The 14242-nt window shown below is 48.1% G+C and overlaps 1 pseudogene across 1 annotated transcript; it reads right to left on the bottom strand.

Moving 5' to 3' along the window:
• Positions 1-10561: 10561 nt before the first annotated feature.
• LOC308490613 (small ribosomal subunit protein eS27-like) lies at positions 10562-12179 on the bottom strand (annotated as a pseudogene). Its single transcript has 2 exons — positions 12091-12179; positions 10562-10716 (listed from the first exon to the last, which is right to left on the bottom strand). The product of its transcript is annotated as a small ribosomal subunit protein eS27-like (transcript).
• Positions 12180-14242: the final 2063 nt, after the last annotated feature.

The following is a 14242-nucleotide window of genomic DNA, read 5'->3' as shown; positions in this document are numbered from 1 at the left end:
ACATCTTAAATAAGGTGTTATAAGTCCTCTGCTATAAGTCCATTATAGCAGAGGAATTGTTGGAACTGAGTTGCCCAGTTTACACTTCCCAATAGTGTCTCGGATTTTGTAGATGACAAACAGGACACTTCCAAAGAGTGTAGAAATAACACTGTCCCAAAGACCACATGCTCTGTTCACCACAATTCAGGATTCAATTCAGAGGATGACACACAGCTGGAATTTCTAGTTTCTGGCAACCAGACTAGTTTCTCCAATGGATCTGTCTTAAAAGGCTTCCTTGTATTTAAACCTTCATTCCCTGTCACTTTTGGTCACCATGGCCAGTACCTTGACTACCAGTGAAAAGGGGGAGAGTAAGCATTCCAACAGGTTGTTGCCGGCGGTGGGGGTTAGGGGGTTGCAGTCACACCAGTTTCTCCAGTTTCCAAAGTCCCGGTTGGAGAAGGCTGACAAACCCCGTTTTGATCTGAAAGATGCAAGCAACACACCCCTGTAGGGGTCAGCACCACTTGGCATGTATTACAGTGCCAGTTGATTTCAGTGGTGTTACTGTGTCATTATAATACAGATCAAGCGACCAAAGGCCCCATAGCTGAGTTCATGAGCCATTTGAAGTCTGGCCTAGTCGCATGTACCATACCCACGGCTTTATCTTCTAGATGCCAACCGATGGTTGTGGGTGGCAATTCGAGACCGACAGTACTCCGATTTGGGGTACAGTGAAGGAAACTATTCATTGTAAGTAGCTCAATTGTGAAACCATGGCATTGTGGCAGTCTCTGGGTAAGGCGGCCCCTCCAGTTAGACAGCTCTGCTCCACCTGCTCCAGCAAGACGTCCCCAGTCTTCCAACTCTAGCTGGGGAAACAAGCCTTCCCACCAAAGGGCGCCCTTGGTCCATCCTCATTCAAACACTCCAACAAATCTTCACTCTTAGGTCCAAAATGCACTGTCCTGATTGGTGAGAATGGAGCCAATCTGGTCAGTGAGGATGCTAATTGGGATATAGCTGTGCAGCTCTGGTTGGACAGGGAAAGTCTCAGTCCTCTTGGTTGAAATAGGATTCCAGGAACTCCTTTGTAAGGGCTGGTTCAGATTACAGGAACACAGCAGGAAGTTCAGGGAGGGAGGCAGGCAGCTTAGGCTTCTCCCTAAAGCAGGGTTTGCATGAGACGCCCCTGTTCAGAAACAGCTGCTGGGCGCTGCTTTTTAAATTTGAGCCCTTAATCAACCAACCCTTAGTGTGTATCATCTCTCTCAGGGTGTGCAGAGAGAAGATGCAGGTGCTACTGGCAGGGTCATCCATGTAGGGGAAAAGCCAGAGAGTTCACGGCCAGGTGTCCTGGACATGCTGACAGAGGGGTACACATGGAGGCAGCCTCCCACAGCACAGAGAAAGGGAAACAGCCCCCAAATCTGCTGTATGTGTGGTGAGGCTGACAACACGCCCACAAAGGGTACGTGCCCGCTAAGGCCCCAGACACCAGGTAGTCACGATGCTGGGTCAGGCCCCCATCAGTGCATCAAAGGAGGCACGTCCGCAGGCGGTCAGCTGCACAGAGCGCACCAGATGGCGGGCAGGGACAGGGGCCTCGAGCCTCAGAAGCCATGACATACAGGGCTTCAACAGCAGCCTGAGCACAGGGCAACCACGTGTCACCACGAAGCGAACTGGCCTCAGCGACCGCACATCTCACGGCGCTCCGCCTACAGCCCCCAGGGCCAAACCTGGACTTCCTGCACACGCGCTAATATACTGTGCCGCTTGCCTGGGACGCCGTGGGTTTCGGGACACTTTGCCCAGGGACAACGGGGACGAGGGGGGGGGTGCAAGTATCATTCCCTCCCGCTGAGGCTGGTTCAGCCACCAGCAGGGGAGGGTCGGCAGTCCGGAGGTGCGCAAATAAACGAGGCTGCGGGGGCGGGGGGAAAGCCTCAAACGCAGCTGGATCACCGGAAAAGCATGCTGGGATCCACAGGCACCAACGTGAGAGCAGCCCCGTGACGCCCCGGGTCTCGGCACCTCGAGGCATCCGCGCCCGCCCTGGGGTTGTACGCCTATTCTTGTTCGCTCTGCTGCCACATCTCAGAGACGCTGACAAACGAGGGGTCCAACTTGTGACCCCACGCTGCCTGCAGCTTAAGACGGAGCGCAAGGAGCTGCACGCGATGGGACGGCGTTGGGGTGGCGTCCCCCCAGATACATGACGGGGACCATTCATACACCACCCAGACGCGGGCCCCGCGGAACCCCCTCCCTCGGAAGAGGAGGCTCGGCGGCGGGAGGCCAGCACGGGCCTCACTGACTGCCTACACCCAGCCCGCCAGAAGGGCCACGCGCCTGCACAGTGGGAGCCACTCGGGTGGTTGTGCACTGAGGAGGGCCGCTGTGTGTCCGGGCCCCGTGAGCGTCCTATCGGATCGTTAGAGGCCTCACTGCGGTGTCGCCTTACAGACTCGCTCGTGGGGAGCAGGCGTCTAGACAGCGGGGCCGCGGCTCGCGGTGCGGGGAGCACAGGCGGCCTGAGCGCAGGCTTTGGGCCGGGAGCACGCGCCGCCTCGGGCTCGTCCCGTCCACAGGGCGCTGTGTTGCTCGTGATTACCGTTTTTATTAAAATAACCAACGAAGTTGACACGCGTACAAACCGGCAAAACGGCAGTCCCAAAGTGCGGGCGCCACCTCGGCGGCTTAAACGCCACACTCGCTCGCGCCCACGGGCAGCAAAGGACACTCGGGGTGCGCCCACCTCCTCAACTGGGCACCGCTCCTCAGACACTGCTGCGGTGGCCCAAGAGGGTCGCCGGACGGAATCAACACCCCGCTAAGCCTCAGGGATCGTGGGAACTACCCGGAGCCTCACTGGGCGCCGCAGAGGGCTTGGCAGCGCGGCCTCCCCACCGCTGGAGACGCGGCCGAAGAGCGAGCGAGTGTCTGCTCTGTTACGCAACTCAGACCGCTGCGCAGTCAGGCCAAGCCCCGCTGGGTCTGCAGCCCGGCTTTCCATCCACCGCCTCCCAGCAGGGCAGAGCGGTGAGGGGCCACCGGCACAGCCGTCCACCCACTCGGGTTTGGAGAGCAGAGTGCGAGCGAGCTCCACACGAGTCCGTACAGAGGGTGCCGAGGGGAGCCCGGGGAGACAGCAAGTGGAGATTGTCCGTCAGGAGAGGGCCCCCCACCCCCCGCACCCTCGGAATGGGACGGCGGATGCGTGGCTCAGAGCCTGCAGCGTGAGGTCACCGCGACCGCACCGACTCTCTGGGGGGATGGAGTGCACGCGTGAGGACTCCGCCACCCTCGTGCGCTGGAACTGAGTGGCCGGCCATGGTCAAGCCCGGAGCTCTGCCCGCCCCAGAGCCAACCTCTTCCCGCACCGCAGTTGGTGATGGGGCTGGTCCACAGTTCACGGTTGCCTCCTGAAGGGGTGCCCATCCATTGACACGCCCCGCCCATCACCGCCACCCCGCAGTTCCCTGGGGCCATCTGGTCAATCCCGGGTCTGGTGGCTGAAAGGGCGCGAGCTGGGCGGGCCGGCTGCGCCCTTCCGGTTTCGCCCGCACGTCCGGGGCTGGTCCGTCCGTGTCTCCGAATTCCGACTCAGCAAAAATTCCACCCGGAGGCGCCTCTTAAACGACCAGGGCTCACGAAAGACCGAGGCCCGCCGGGGGTCTCCTACCTAGAGTTCCGAGTACCGGCCCGCGCCGTTCCCCTCCTCGGAAGCGAGACCCGGAATATGGAGAAAAGCCCAGTTCGACGACCGGGCCCCACGCGGGCCCGCGGCGAAGCCCGTTGCGCCGTCCGGGTGTCTCCCCGCACGGCCGGAGGCGGCTTCCTCCTCCGGAGTGTGACAGCGTCCGGGCGCGGGGCACCCACTTCGTTCTCCCGAGACGAGCCTGGTAGGCGTCCGCAAGCGGAGTGGCACCAGCGGGTGCTGGTCGACCGGCCCAGGAGGCCCAACTCCCATGCTGGCAGTTGCCGCAACGGTCACTACCCCGTAGCCTGCAGGTACCATCTCCGGCGAACGCATGAAGCGCCGACGGCCGGACGTGATCGGGACAAACGTGACAGCACGGCCGGCTCCTGGAACTCTGCCTCGTGAACCGCGAATTCCATCCCTTAACAGATTTCCCCGGAGCTCCGGAGGGTGGACACTACAAAATCTGCCACCAGATGGCGCCCGAAACAGGCGCGAACGTCCATCGGACAGTTCCGGATCGCGGGCTGGCGAGGGCGCCCCGCGGGCCGGCCGGGTGCCCGACCTCGTCCCGGTCCCCGTCGGGGCCGGCGGAAGCGTCCCGCACGAGCTGAGGCGTCTGCCTCGCAGCTCTCGGCCGTCACCGCGCACCCTGGCAGAAGAAGGGTCCGACTTGGAAAATGTCTTTTTCGGACGACTCCCGAGAAGGGGACAGACTCCCTACGCGACTCCTGGGCGGCCACGCGGACGTGGGAGACTCCCCGGAGACGCCGGCAGGCCGGGCGCCTGGACGTGCTTCCCGGGCTCCCGCGGGGACTTGTCTGCAGCGGGGCGGGGACGAAAACCGAAATCGTGCAAGTCCTCAGGACACCAACGGTCGAATCGGTTTCCTACTGTAATTGAAACGTGGCCCTAACACGTAAAGCAGACCCCGGAAGCTTTCCTGATTTTCTGTTTGGCTCTTGGCCTTTCAGGGGGTAAACGCCAGCCTCTTCACGGCGGCGCGTAGACAGCCAAACCTATCTGGGTCACACTGGACCCATACGCTCACGCAGGCCCAGAAAGCTGACAAATGAACGTCGGATCCCGACAGGGGCGGGACCCAGAAGTCGTCCCTAGCCGGAACTTCTGTGCGCAGGCCCGGTTCCGCGGTCTGTGATCGGAAACGGGTGCCTAGTAATAAGCACTCGGCCGAGCACCTGGATCTCACCCAGTCAGTCCCTACCCACTGGGAATTTCTTTATGTCTTCTCTCACCTTTCCCATCCCTACCTTAGATGGTCCAAACAAAACTCCTGAATTAGAATAAATACGTGTAGCTTCTCCTTACCATTATCCTTTACATTTACTCCAAGTCTTTATTGGAGGACACTGATCTGAGCCTGGTCTCCTCGTTTGGCAGAGGAACAATTGAATATTTTTCTCTGCTAAAATGTGTTGGCTTCTGTGTACACTGTAGGCAATGAACCCACGAACTCTCAGTTGGGTAACCTAATTTCGAGGGAGGAAAGCTTTCTAAAGCGTAAGAACAAAGCCCACAAGCCATAAAGGAAATCACTGACCACATAAAAGTTTCAGTAAAATCCGTTCCTGCACGTAGCACTACCAAGTCCAAAGACGACAGACGGGTGTGGGGAACATTGCTGCGGAAGCACGTGTGATGATAAGAATGTCAAATTCAGCATTCTCTACTGTAATAACAAAAAATGGGAGGGGACTAATAACCTTTCACTAAATCAAGTTCCAGTAAATCCATAGAATGAAACACAGTAATATGTGTATGTGTGTTTGAAGTGAGGTAAATGTTGATGATTAGCAGTTCCGTGAAACAAAGGCAAGTTGTAAAGCGTCCTTTAACATTACAAAAAAATGCATACACTACTCTTGCTGACGTAAGAAATGTCCAATCATGGAGAGAATTTTTATGTTTATTTGAGTCAAACTGACCACAATTGCGGGCAATCAAAGTCTCCACGAGTTGAGAAAATGCTCTGGAGAACGGCAGTTTTGCAACTTAATTTATACATTAGAACCAAAGCAAGAAACTGTAAGGAGGGTCACATGAAGTCCATTGGTTGGTAGGTTAAAAGGGCAGGAGAAAGCAACTTGGGGGAAATCTCTGCAGTTGGATAAAAAGTAAAAAGGAGAGAAAAACTTGTTTTACATTGGCGGGTGTAGGATAGATAATAATTAACATTTACAGAACACAGAGATGATATGTGGGCAACAAGATAACAATGAGGGATTTTGCGTCTCGTGCTCTGGTACCGCTGGGTGTGTCTTGAGGAATCTGAAGAAAAGGGATTACTGGGACATTTCAAGGGTATGTTATCTTAGATGCAAAAAAGACAATAGACAGGCTCACTTAAGGTAAAAATTGACCTTTGTCAAGAAAGCTACAGGCCCAGGTCATGACTACCCACCGTCACTCACTTTTAATTAGGAATTTTTATGTTCAGACCGTCCTATGAGGTTGCTTTCAGTCTGTTTGTAGGGCCCGCCATTCTGGCCTCTTCTGAGCTTGTCTGGTTTAGTACGTGGACCCTTTTTCGTCCATATTCTTAAAAAAGAATGTGGACAAAGGAACTACAATTGCTATGGCAATTTCAAAAAACAAGAATAAAGTTGCCCCTAATTTAATGTTTACTAATAGAGTGGATAGAGACCATGTGATGTTGGCAGACAGACAGACACATTGATCAATGAAACAGAACAAAGATCCAAAGAAATATGCTCAAGCCAACTGATTTTTGGCAAAGGTACAAAAGAGATTCAGTGGAAGAAGGACGGCTTCTCTGTAACACAGGAGTAGGGCAATTGGTCATCCACGGGCAAAACACAAACAAATAGAAAATCCTTCACCTAAACACCAAAACCTCACGCCTCATGAAAACATAAACTTCAAATGGACCACCCATTTCAACATGAAACATAAAAGTAGAACACATTTTGGGGGAGAAAAATTTGGGATCTAGGACCAGGCAAAGAGATTTTTAGACTTCACACCAGAAGCATGATCCATAAAAAGGAATGGAGACATTGGAAGTCGTCAAATTTAAAAACCTAGGGTCTATGAAACACCCTCTGAATAGGATGAAATGACAAAAGATAGAGGCTGGGAGAAAATATTTGCAGATAACACATCGAACAGAAATGTGCAAAGAAACATTGAAATGCAACAGTATTATCTTCCAACCCCCAGACATTTATGCGTGATAAAAGAAAACGGATTGTGCATTAGAAGGTTCACTGAGCAAGTCTGGGATGTTCGGAACCTACACATTCCAAATAATGGTCTGACCTCTCCAGAGTCCTGGGAGGAAACATATAAGCTCTTGCAAAGTCCTGCCTGATGAGTGTGCTTGTTTAGCTGGGGGCCTTGGGCCATGAGGTATCAGACCTCCAGGAAGTCATCTTTGTGGAGTCCTGTGAGTCCTTCTAGGGAGTGAGGCATCAAACCCAAGGGTGGCCTGGAGGCCCCCACCCCTCGGGGCCTGACAACACGTATACTAGTATTCATGAAAATTCCTGGACATGAATACACTTAGAAGCCCTGTACCTCACGGCCCCAAACTGGAACAACGTGGATGACGTTTAAGGAGCAAACGATTAAATAAACGGTTAGCGGATAGTCGTGAAAATGGAGAGAAGTGTTTGAAGATGCATATCAGAGGAAGAATGGGCAGGACTGGGCAATGGATTGTCTATGACATGGGGAGACACACGATGGGGAAATGCTTCCAGAGTTTGCAGTGGGGTCACTGGGTGAATAGTAGTACATGCCAGTCAGATGGGAAGTCTGGGCACAGCCAAGGTAAGGAAGGTGAAGACCAAGATTTTAGGGTTGAGCCGTTTTTAATACATCATGTCTATGAGGCTGTGTATTTAATTCTGGATGGAAATGGAATCGGGGGTTTATAAGCATAGAATTCATAATTAACATGATATAAATGCACTAGATCACCCAGAGGTTATTTTTAAAGGAAAAAAATTGTAGCGATAATAGACTCTGTAGGGCCCCGGGCAAGTAACAGGTGTACTTCACATTTTAACACCGAGGCAGAGGAGCCTCTGCTGGCAAACAGGGCCATGGAGGAGCATTGGGAAAGGTAGGAATGAAAGACGCTTCCAGTTGTTTGGAGCCAGAGATGCAAGTTCGTGAGGAACAAAGATAAATAGGCCACTTACCCAGAATGCTCCAAAGGAGGCACCCCCAAAAACGGTGCCTCTTTGACCCATTATTTTGAATTCAAGGCACTTAAGACACAGCAGGTGCAAGGACACTGTGATCCCCTTCCTGACAACAGGAGATAAAATTCCGACATGAAGGATACTCTCCCTGTACCAGGAGGAAGGGACTTTTTATCACCAGAGACGGGAGAGGGAGACAGAGTTGGAGGCCGAGTAATCCCTACCAAGAAATCTTGTTAAACTCGCCACTATCTTCCTAGTTACTTCTTCCCCATCGACATCCACAGCCAAACCCCTTTGTCTTGTCCATCCTTCACAAATTGACAAATCTTATCAATTCTTTGTGTAAAAGGTACAAAAGCTTCCTGCTCTGGTCTCCTGTTCAGGTCTCCATTCTCTTGTGAAGGCTCCCGCATACATGTAAACATTTAATAAAATTGGATGCTTGTCTCCTGTTCGTCTGCCTTATGTCACTTTCTATCCTAGGCGCAGACAGACACCCTCAGAGGGTAGAGGAGACTGTTTCCTCCTCTACAGCTTCTAGAGTGTCCCAATAAGATGGAAAATGCAAAGTGGACATTGCATGTTCACCACAAAAATCATCAGGGTTCGTGGTGAGAGAGAGCAGTTTTGGGAGCAATCTGGTGTATGACAAAAGCATAGTGAAATACAGAACGGATGTCAGTGAAGACATTGAAAGGATGGATGTGTGTTGAGAGGATAATTATTCACAGAATTTCGGCTCTGATGTGGCCCAGACAAACTGGAGTCTCAAGGAGGACCAGCCATGGGATAGTACTGGATTTTTAAATATATAGGGTTTTTTTTAGAGCAGTTTTGTGTTCACAGCAAACTGAGCTGAATTCCCATATGCCCCCTGCTCTGCCGTTGCTGCTCCCCCACCCCCAAACACACACACACACACACACACACACACACTCAGCCTCTCCTTCCCTCCTACCCTGCCCCTGAGCAGTGTGTAGGTTGTAGTCAGTGAATCTGCATTGTCCCATCATGATGATCTGAGTCCAGAGTTTACATTAAGGTTCACTCTTGGCCTTGCAGGTCTACGTGTTTGGACAAGTGTATCTCACTATTACAGTATCACACAGAATGATTTCTGCGTTAAAAATCCTGCGCTCTGCCTATTCACCACCCCATGCCCCCTGCAACCCACCGATCCAGAGTTTTTCCTTTTTGGGAATATCAGAGGTAGTTGGAACTATAAGTATGTAACCTATTCAGATTGGCTTCTTCCAGTTAGTAATATGCATTTAAGGTTCCCCAACAGTCTCCTCATGGCTCTGTAGCTCGCTCATTTCTTTTAAGCACCGCATAACATTCATTGCCTGGATGTACCCCCATCCACGTGTCCACTCACCTCCTGAAGGACATCTTGGTTGCCTCCAAGTTCTGGCAGTTATGAATAAAGTCGCGGGGAACATCTACGTGCAGATTTCTATGTAGATGTAAGTTTTTGACTCATTTGGGTTAATCAATAACAAGGAGCATGATTGCTGGATTGTGTGGTAATAGTATGTTTAATTTTGAAAGATGCTGCCCATATTCATAGTTTCTACGATTGTAGCTGAGAGCTTGTCAGCATTCTGAACAATCACGCCAATGAAGGAGGTAGAATACAGACACCGGAAAGGGAGATGTCACCGAGGCAAAACCTTACTTACCTCCACCTTCTCAGACTGTGCCTGAGAATTGAATAGATGCGAAACATATTAACATGAGAAAATCATACAAATGTCTTTCCTGTAAGTGTTACATGACATGCAGCCCTCTTAAGGAAACGAAGACCCAGAGGAGTAGTAAGACCTAAATTATTTTATGTTGGGTTTAACAAAAAGAGGCAATTGTCAAGAAGTAACTAAACTATGTGGGGATGCTAAAGGAGGAGCACGATTCCCTCCCCCCACTTTATTTATTTATATTTATTTATTTGTTTGTTTATTTATTATTTATTCATTTATTTAATATATTTCCCCCCTTCTTCCGCCTCCCACCCCCCACTCTGTTTCAATCCGTTGTTTCTCAGTCTGGTTGTGTAGGACACAGCTCCCTGGCCCACGCTGGTGTTATGAGCCTTGCACTTTCCCCGCTGAGGAAGTCGGTCACCAGTCATGGGTTGGTCGCTTACAGCAGATCATGGCAGCTCTCACCAGCTACCAGCCGCTCACGACGGCTGCCGGCCACTCATGGCAGCACACCGTAGCCCACGGCAGCACACAGCAGCCCGCGGCAGCCCATGGCAGCTCACACCAACTTCCCACGGCTCACGCAGCCCAGCTCCAGGGATAGCCATTGTCACAATCTCAGCTGTAGAGGGTGCAGCTCACTGGCCCATGTGGGAATCAAACCGGCCACCTCCGCGTTCGGAGCATGGTGCTCCAACCACCTTAGCCACCAGGCGGCCCATCACTTTATTTATTTTGACATTCAATATTATTGTATATTAATTTAGGGTATAGAGCATAGTGCTTACACATTTATATAATTTATCTCCCTGACTAGTCTAGTACAGACCTGGCACTATGCATAATTAGTACCTTGACTATATTCTCTATGCTATACTGTAATTACCAATTCACACTTCTTTTTTTTTTTTTTTTGTATCCAAAATGTGTTTACTGGGATGGTTCCTCACTCATCTTGACTCAGGATCCTTTTAGTGCTGCTTCCTTCTGAAGGAGCATCCTTCTGTAAGCCTTGCTTTTTCTCCTGTAGGCTGAGAGAAGACCATGGAGCAGCGAACACACAAAACTATTGTTTGTGCTTGGCTAAAGATGGTGGTGATTTTATAGCATCCTTGGCATTTCACGGCTGTTAAGAAGGAATTGGGTAGAACAAAAAATCGTCAGATTTGTTTGAAACCACAAAAGACCCTGAATAGCCAAAGCAATCTTAAGAAAAAAGAACAATACTGGAGGTATCACACTCCCTGACTTTAGCTTGTACTACAGGGCTGCAATAATCAAAACAGCATGGTATTGGCCGAAAAAACAGACACATAGACTAATGGAATAGAATTGTGAATGCAGAAATAAAATCACATAAATATGGACAGACAATTTTTGACAAAGAAGCTAAAAACATACAATGGAGGAAAGACAGCCGCTTCAATAAATGGTGCTGGGAGATTGGATAGCCACGTGCAAAAGAATGAAACTCGACTGTTATCCGTCACCATGTACCAAAATTAATTCAAAATGGATCGAAGACTTCAGCATAAGACCTGACACAATAAACTGCATAGAAGAAAACATAGGTACTAAACTTATGGACCTTGGGTTCAAAGAGCATTTTATGAATTTGACTCCAAAGGCAATGGAAGTAAAAGCTAAAATAAACAAATAGGACTATATGAAACTTAAAAGCTTCTGCACAGCAAAGGAAACCATCTACAAAATAAAGAGGTAACCAACTGAATGGGAGAAGATTTTTGCAAACAGTGCCTTCGATAAGGGGCTAATATCCAAAATATTCAAGGAAATCATGCAACTCAACAACAAAAAAACAAACAACCCAATCGAAAAATGGGCAGAGGACCTGAAGAGACATTTCTCCAAAGAGGACATACAAATGGCAAATAAACATATGAAAAAAAGCTCAACATCGCTAATCATCAGAGAAATGCAAATGAAAACCACAATGACATATCATCTCACCCCAGTCAGAATGGCTATCATCAACAAGACAAGTAGGAACAAGTATTGGAGAGGCTGTGGAGAAAAAGGAACCCTCATACACTGTTGGTGGGAATGCAGACTGGTGCAGCCACTATGGAAGGCAGTGTGGAGGTTCCTCAAAAAATTACCAATAAAATTACCATATGACCCAGCAATCCCTCTCCTGGGTATCTACCAAAAAAATCTGAAAACATTTATCCATGAAGACACGTGTGCTCCAATGTTCATTGCAGCTTTGTTTATGGTGGCCAAGACATGGCAACAACCAAACTGTCCTTCGATAGATGAATGGATAAAGAAGTTGTGGTATATATACACAGTACAATGAAATACTATTCGGCGGTAAGAAAAGATGATATAGGAACATTTGTGACAACATGGATGGATCGTGAGAGTATAATGCTAAGTGAAATCAGTCAGACAGAAAAAGCAGAGAACCATATGATTTCACTGATATGTGGTATATAAACCAAAAACAACAAAAGAACAAGACAAACAAATGAGAAACAAAAGGAGGAATTGGGGCTCTGCACCAGGTGCTTCTTCTTGTGTTTCCTCTTCTGGAGGGGGATGGAGGAGATCCTTAGCGAGAGGCATGTTCTTGTGGGGAGGTCATCACCGCAGTAAAGGCCCAATGTGCACTTCTTAATCCCTTCACTTTTTTCACCCTGTCCCCCAATCCCCTTCCTATCTATCACCCTGATAAATCTAGTACTCAACAGACACCATACATAGTTATGCAATACTATTGACTATACAATACTAGTGCTATACCCTACATCCCCATGAGTACTTTGTAACAAACAATTTCTTTTTCTTAATCCCCTCTTATTTTTCACTCACTCCCAGCCCTCTCCCACCTAGCAGCCATCAAAATGTTCTCTGTATCTATGTGTTTGTTTCTGTTTTGTTTGTTTGTTTTATTCTTTAGAGTGATAAGCGAAATCACATTGCATGTATCTTTCTCTGTCTGACTCTCTACATTCAGCACAATGTCTTCCAGGTCCATTCATGCTGCCACAGATGGCAAGAACCCTCTCCTATCCATGGCTGAGCAATATTCCATTGTATATATGTACCACTACTTTTTATCCTTCATCCATCAGTAGAAACCCGGCTGCCTCCACAACTAGGCCTTTATAAAATATGCTGAAATGAACATATGGATGCATTTATCCCCTTAAAGTAGCATATTGGGTTTCTTTGGATAAATACTCAGAACTGGAATTTACTGGGTCCTTATTTGTCACTTGTTATAGCCTTTGTTTTAAAGTCTGTTTTGTCTGGTATAAGTATTGCTACCTCAGTATTTTTTCTTTGTTTTCATTTTCATGAAATATCCTTTCCCCATCCCTTTACTTTCAGCCTGGGTATGCCTTTCAATCTGAAGTGAGTCCTTGTAGGCAGCATTTGTAAAGGTCTTGTTTTCTTATTCATTCAACCACCCTATCCTTTAATTAGAGCATTTAATCTATTTACATTTAAAGTAATTTTTGATAGATGTGTAGTTATTGCCATTTTATTATACATATTTTTAATCTTGTTTTTCCTTTTTATCTTAAAGCAGTCCCTCTAACATTCCTTGTAATCCTGGTTTGGTGGTGATGAACTCCTTTAGCTTTTACTTGTCTGGGAAGCTTTTTATCCTTCAATTCTAAATGACAGCTTTGCTGGGTAGAGTAACCTTGGTTGTAAGTCATCGCTTTTCATCACTTTGAATATTTCCTGCCAATCCCTTTGGGCTCACAATGTTTCTGTTAAAGAAATCAACCAACAGTCTTATGGGTGCTCCATTGTAGGTAATTAACTACTTTTTTCTTCCTGCTTTTAAGATACTTTGTTTGTCTTTAACCTTTGCCATTTTAATTATGATGTGTTTTGGCACTTTCTGAGTTTCCTGAGCTTGAATATCCATTTCCTTCACCAGGTTAGGGAAGTTTTCCATCATTATTTCTTCAAATAGGTTTTCACTTTTCTTTTTTTAATTAAAGTTTACTGGGGTGACAATTGTTAGTAAAGTTACATAGATTCCAGGTGTACAATTCTGTATTACATCATCTATAAATCACATTGTGTGTTCACCACCCAGAGTCAGCTCTTCCATCACCATATATTTGATTCCCTTGACCCTCATTGACCACACCCCTCCCCCCTTAAACTCTGGTAACCACTAAACTATTGTCTGTGTCTATGAGTTTTTGTTTCTAATTTGTTTGTCTTGTTCTTTGGTTGTTTTTGGTTTTTGTACCATATATCAGTGAAATCATATGGTTCTCTGCTTTTTCTGACTGACATTTCGCTTAGCATTATACTCTCAAGATCCATCCATGTTGTCACAAATGGTCCTATTTCATCTTTTCTTACTGCCGAATAGTATTCCATTGTGTATATATACCACAACTTCTTTATTCATTCATCTATCGAAGGACAGTTTGGTTGTTTCCATGTCTTGGCCACTGTAAATAAAGCTGCAATGAACATTGGAGCACACGTGTCTTCATGGATAAATGTTTTCAGATTTTTTGGGTAGATACCCAGGAGAGGGATTGCTGGGTCATATGGTAATTCTATTCGTAATTTTTTGAGGAACCTTCCATAGCGGCTGCACCAGTCTGCATTCCCACCAAGAGTATGAGGGTTCTTTTTTCTCCACAGCCTCT

This window comes from Rhinolophus hipposideros, assembly GCF_964194185.1.
Source record: "Rhinolophus hipposideros genome assembly, chromosome: 21".
NCBI classification, from domain to species: domain Eukaryota; kingdom Metazoa; phylum Chordata; class Mammalia; order Chiroptera; family Rhinolophidae; genus Rhinolophus; species Rhinolophus hipposideros.
This window is presented reverse-complemented; position numbering and strand designations above follow the sequence as displayed.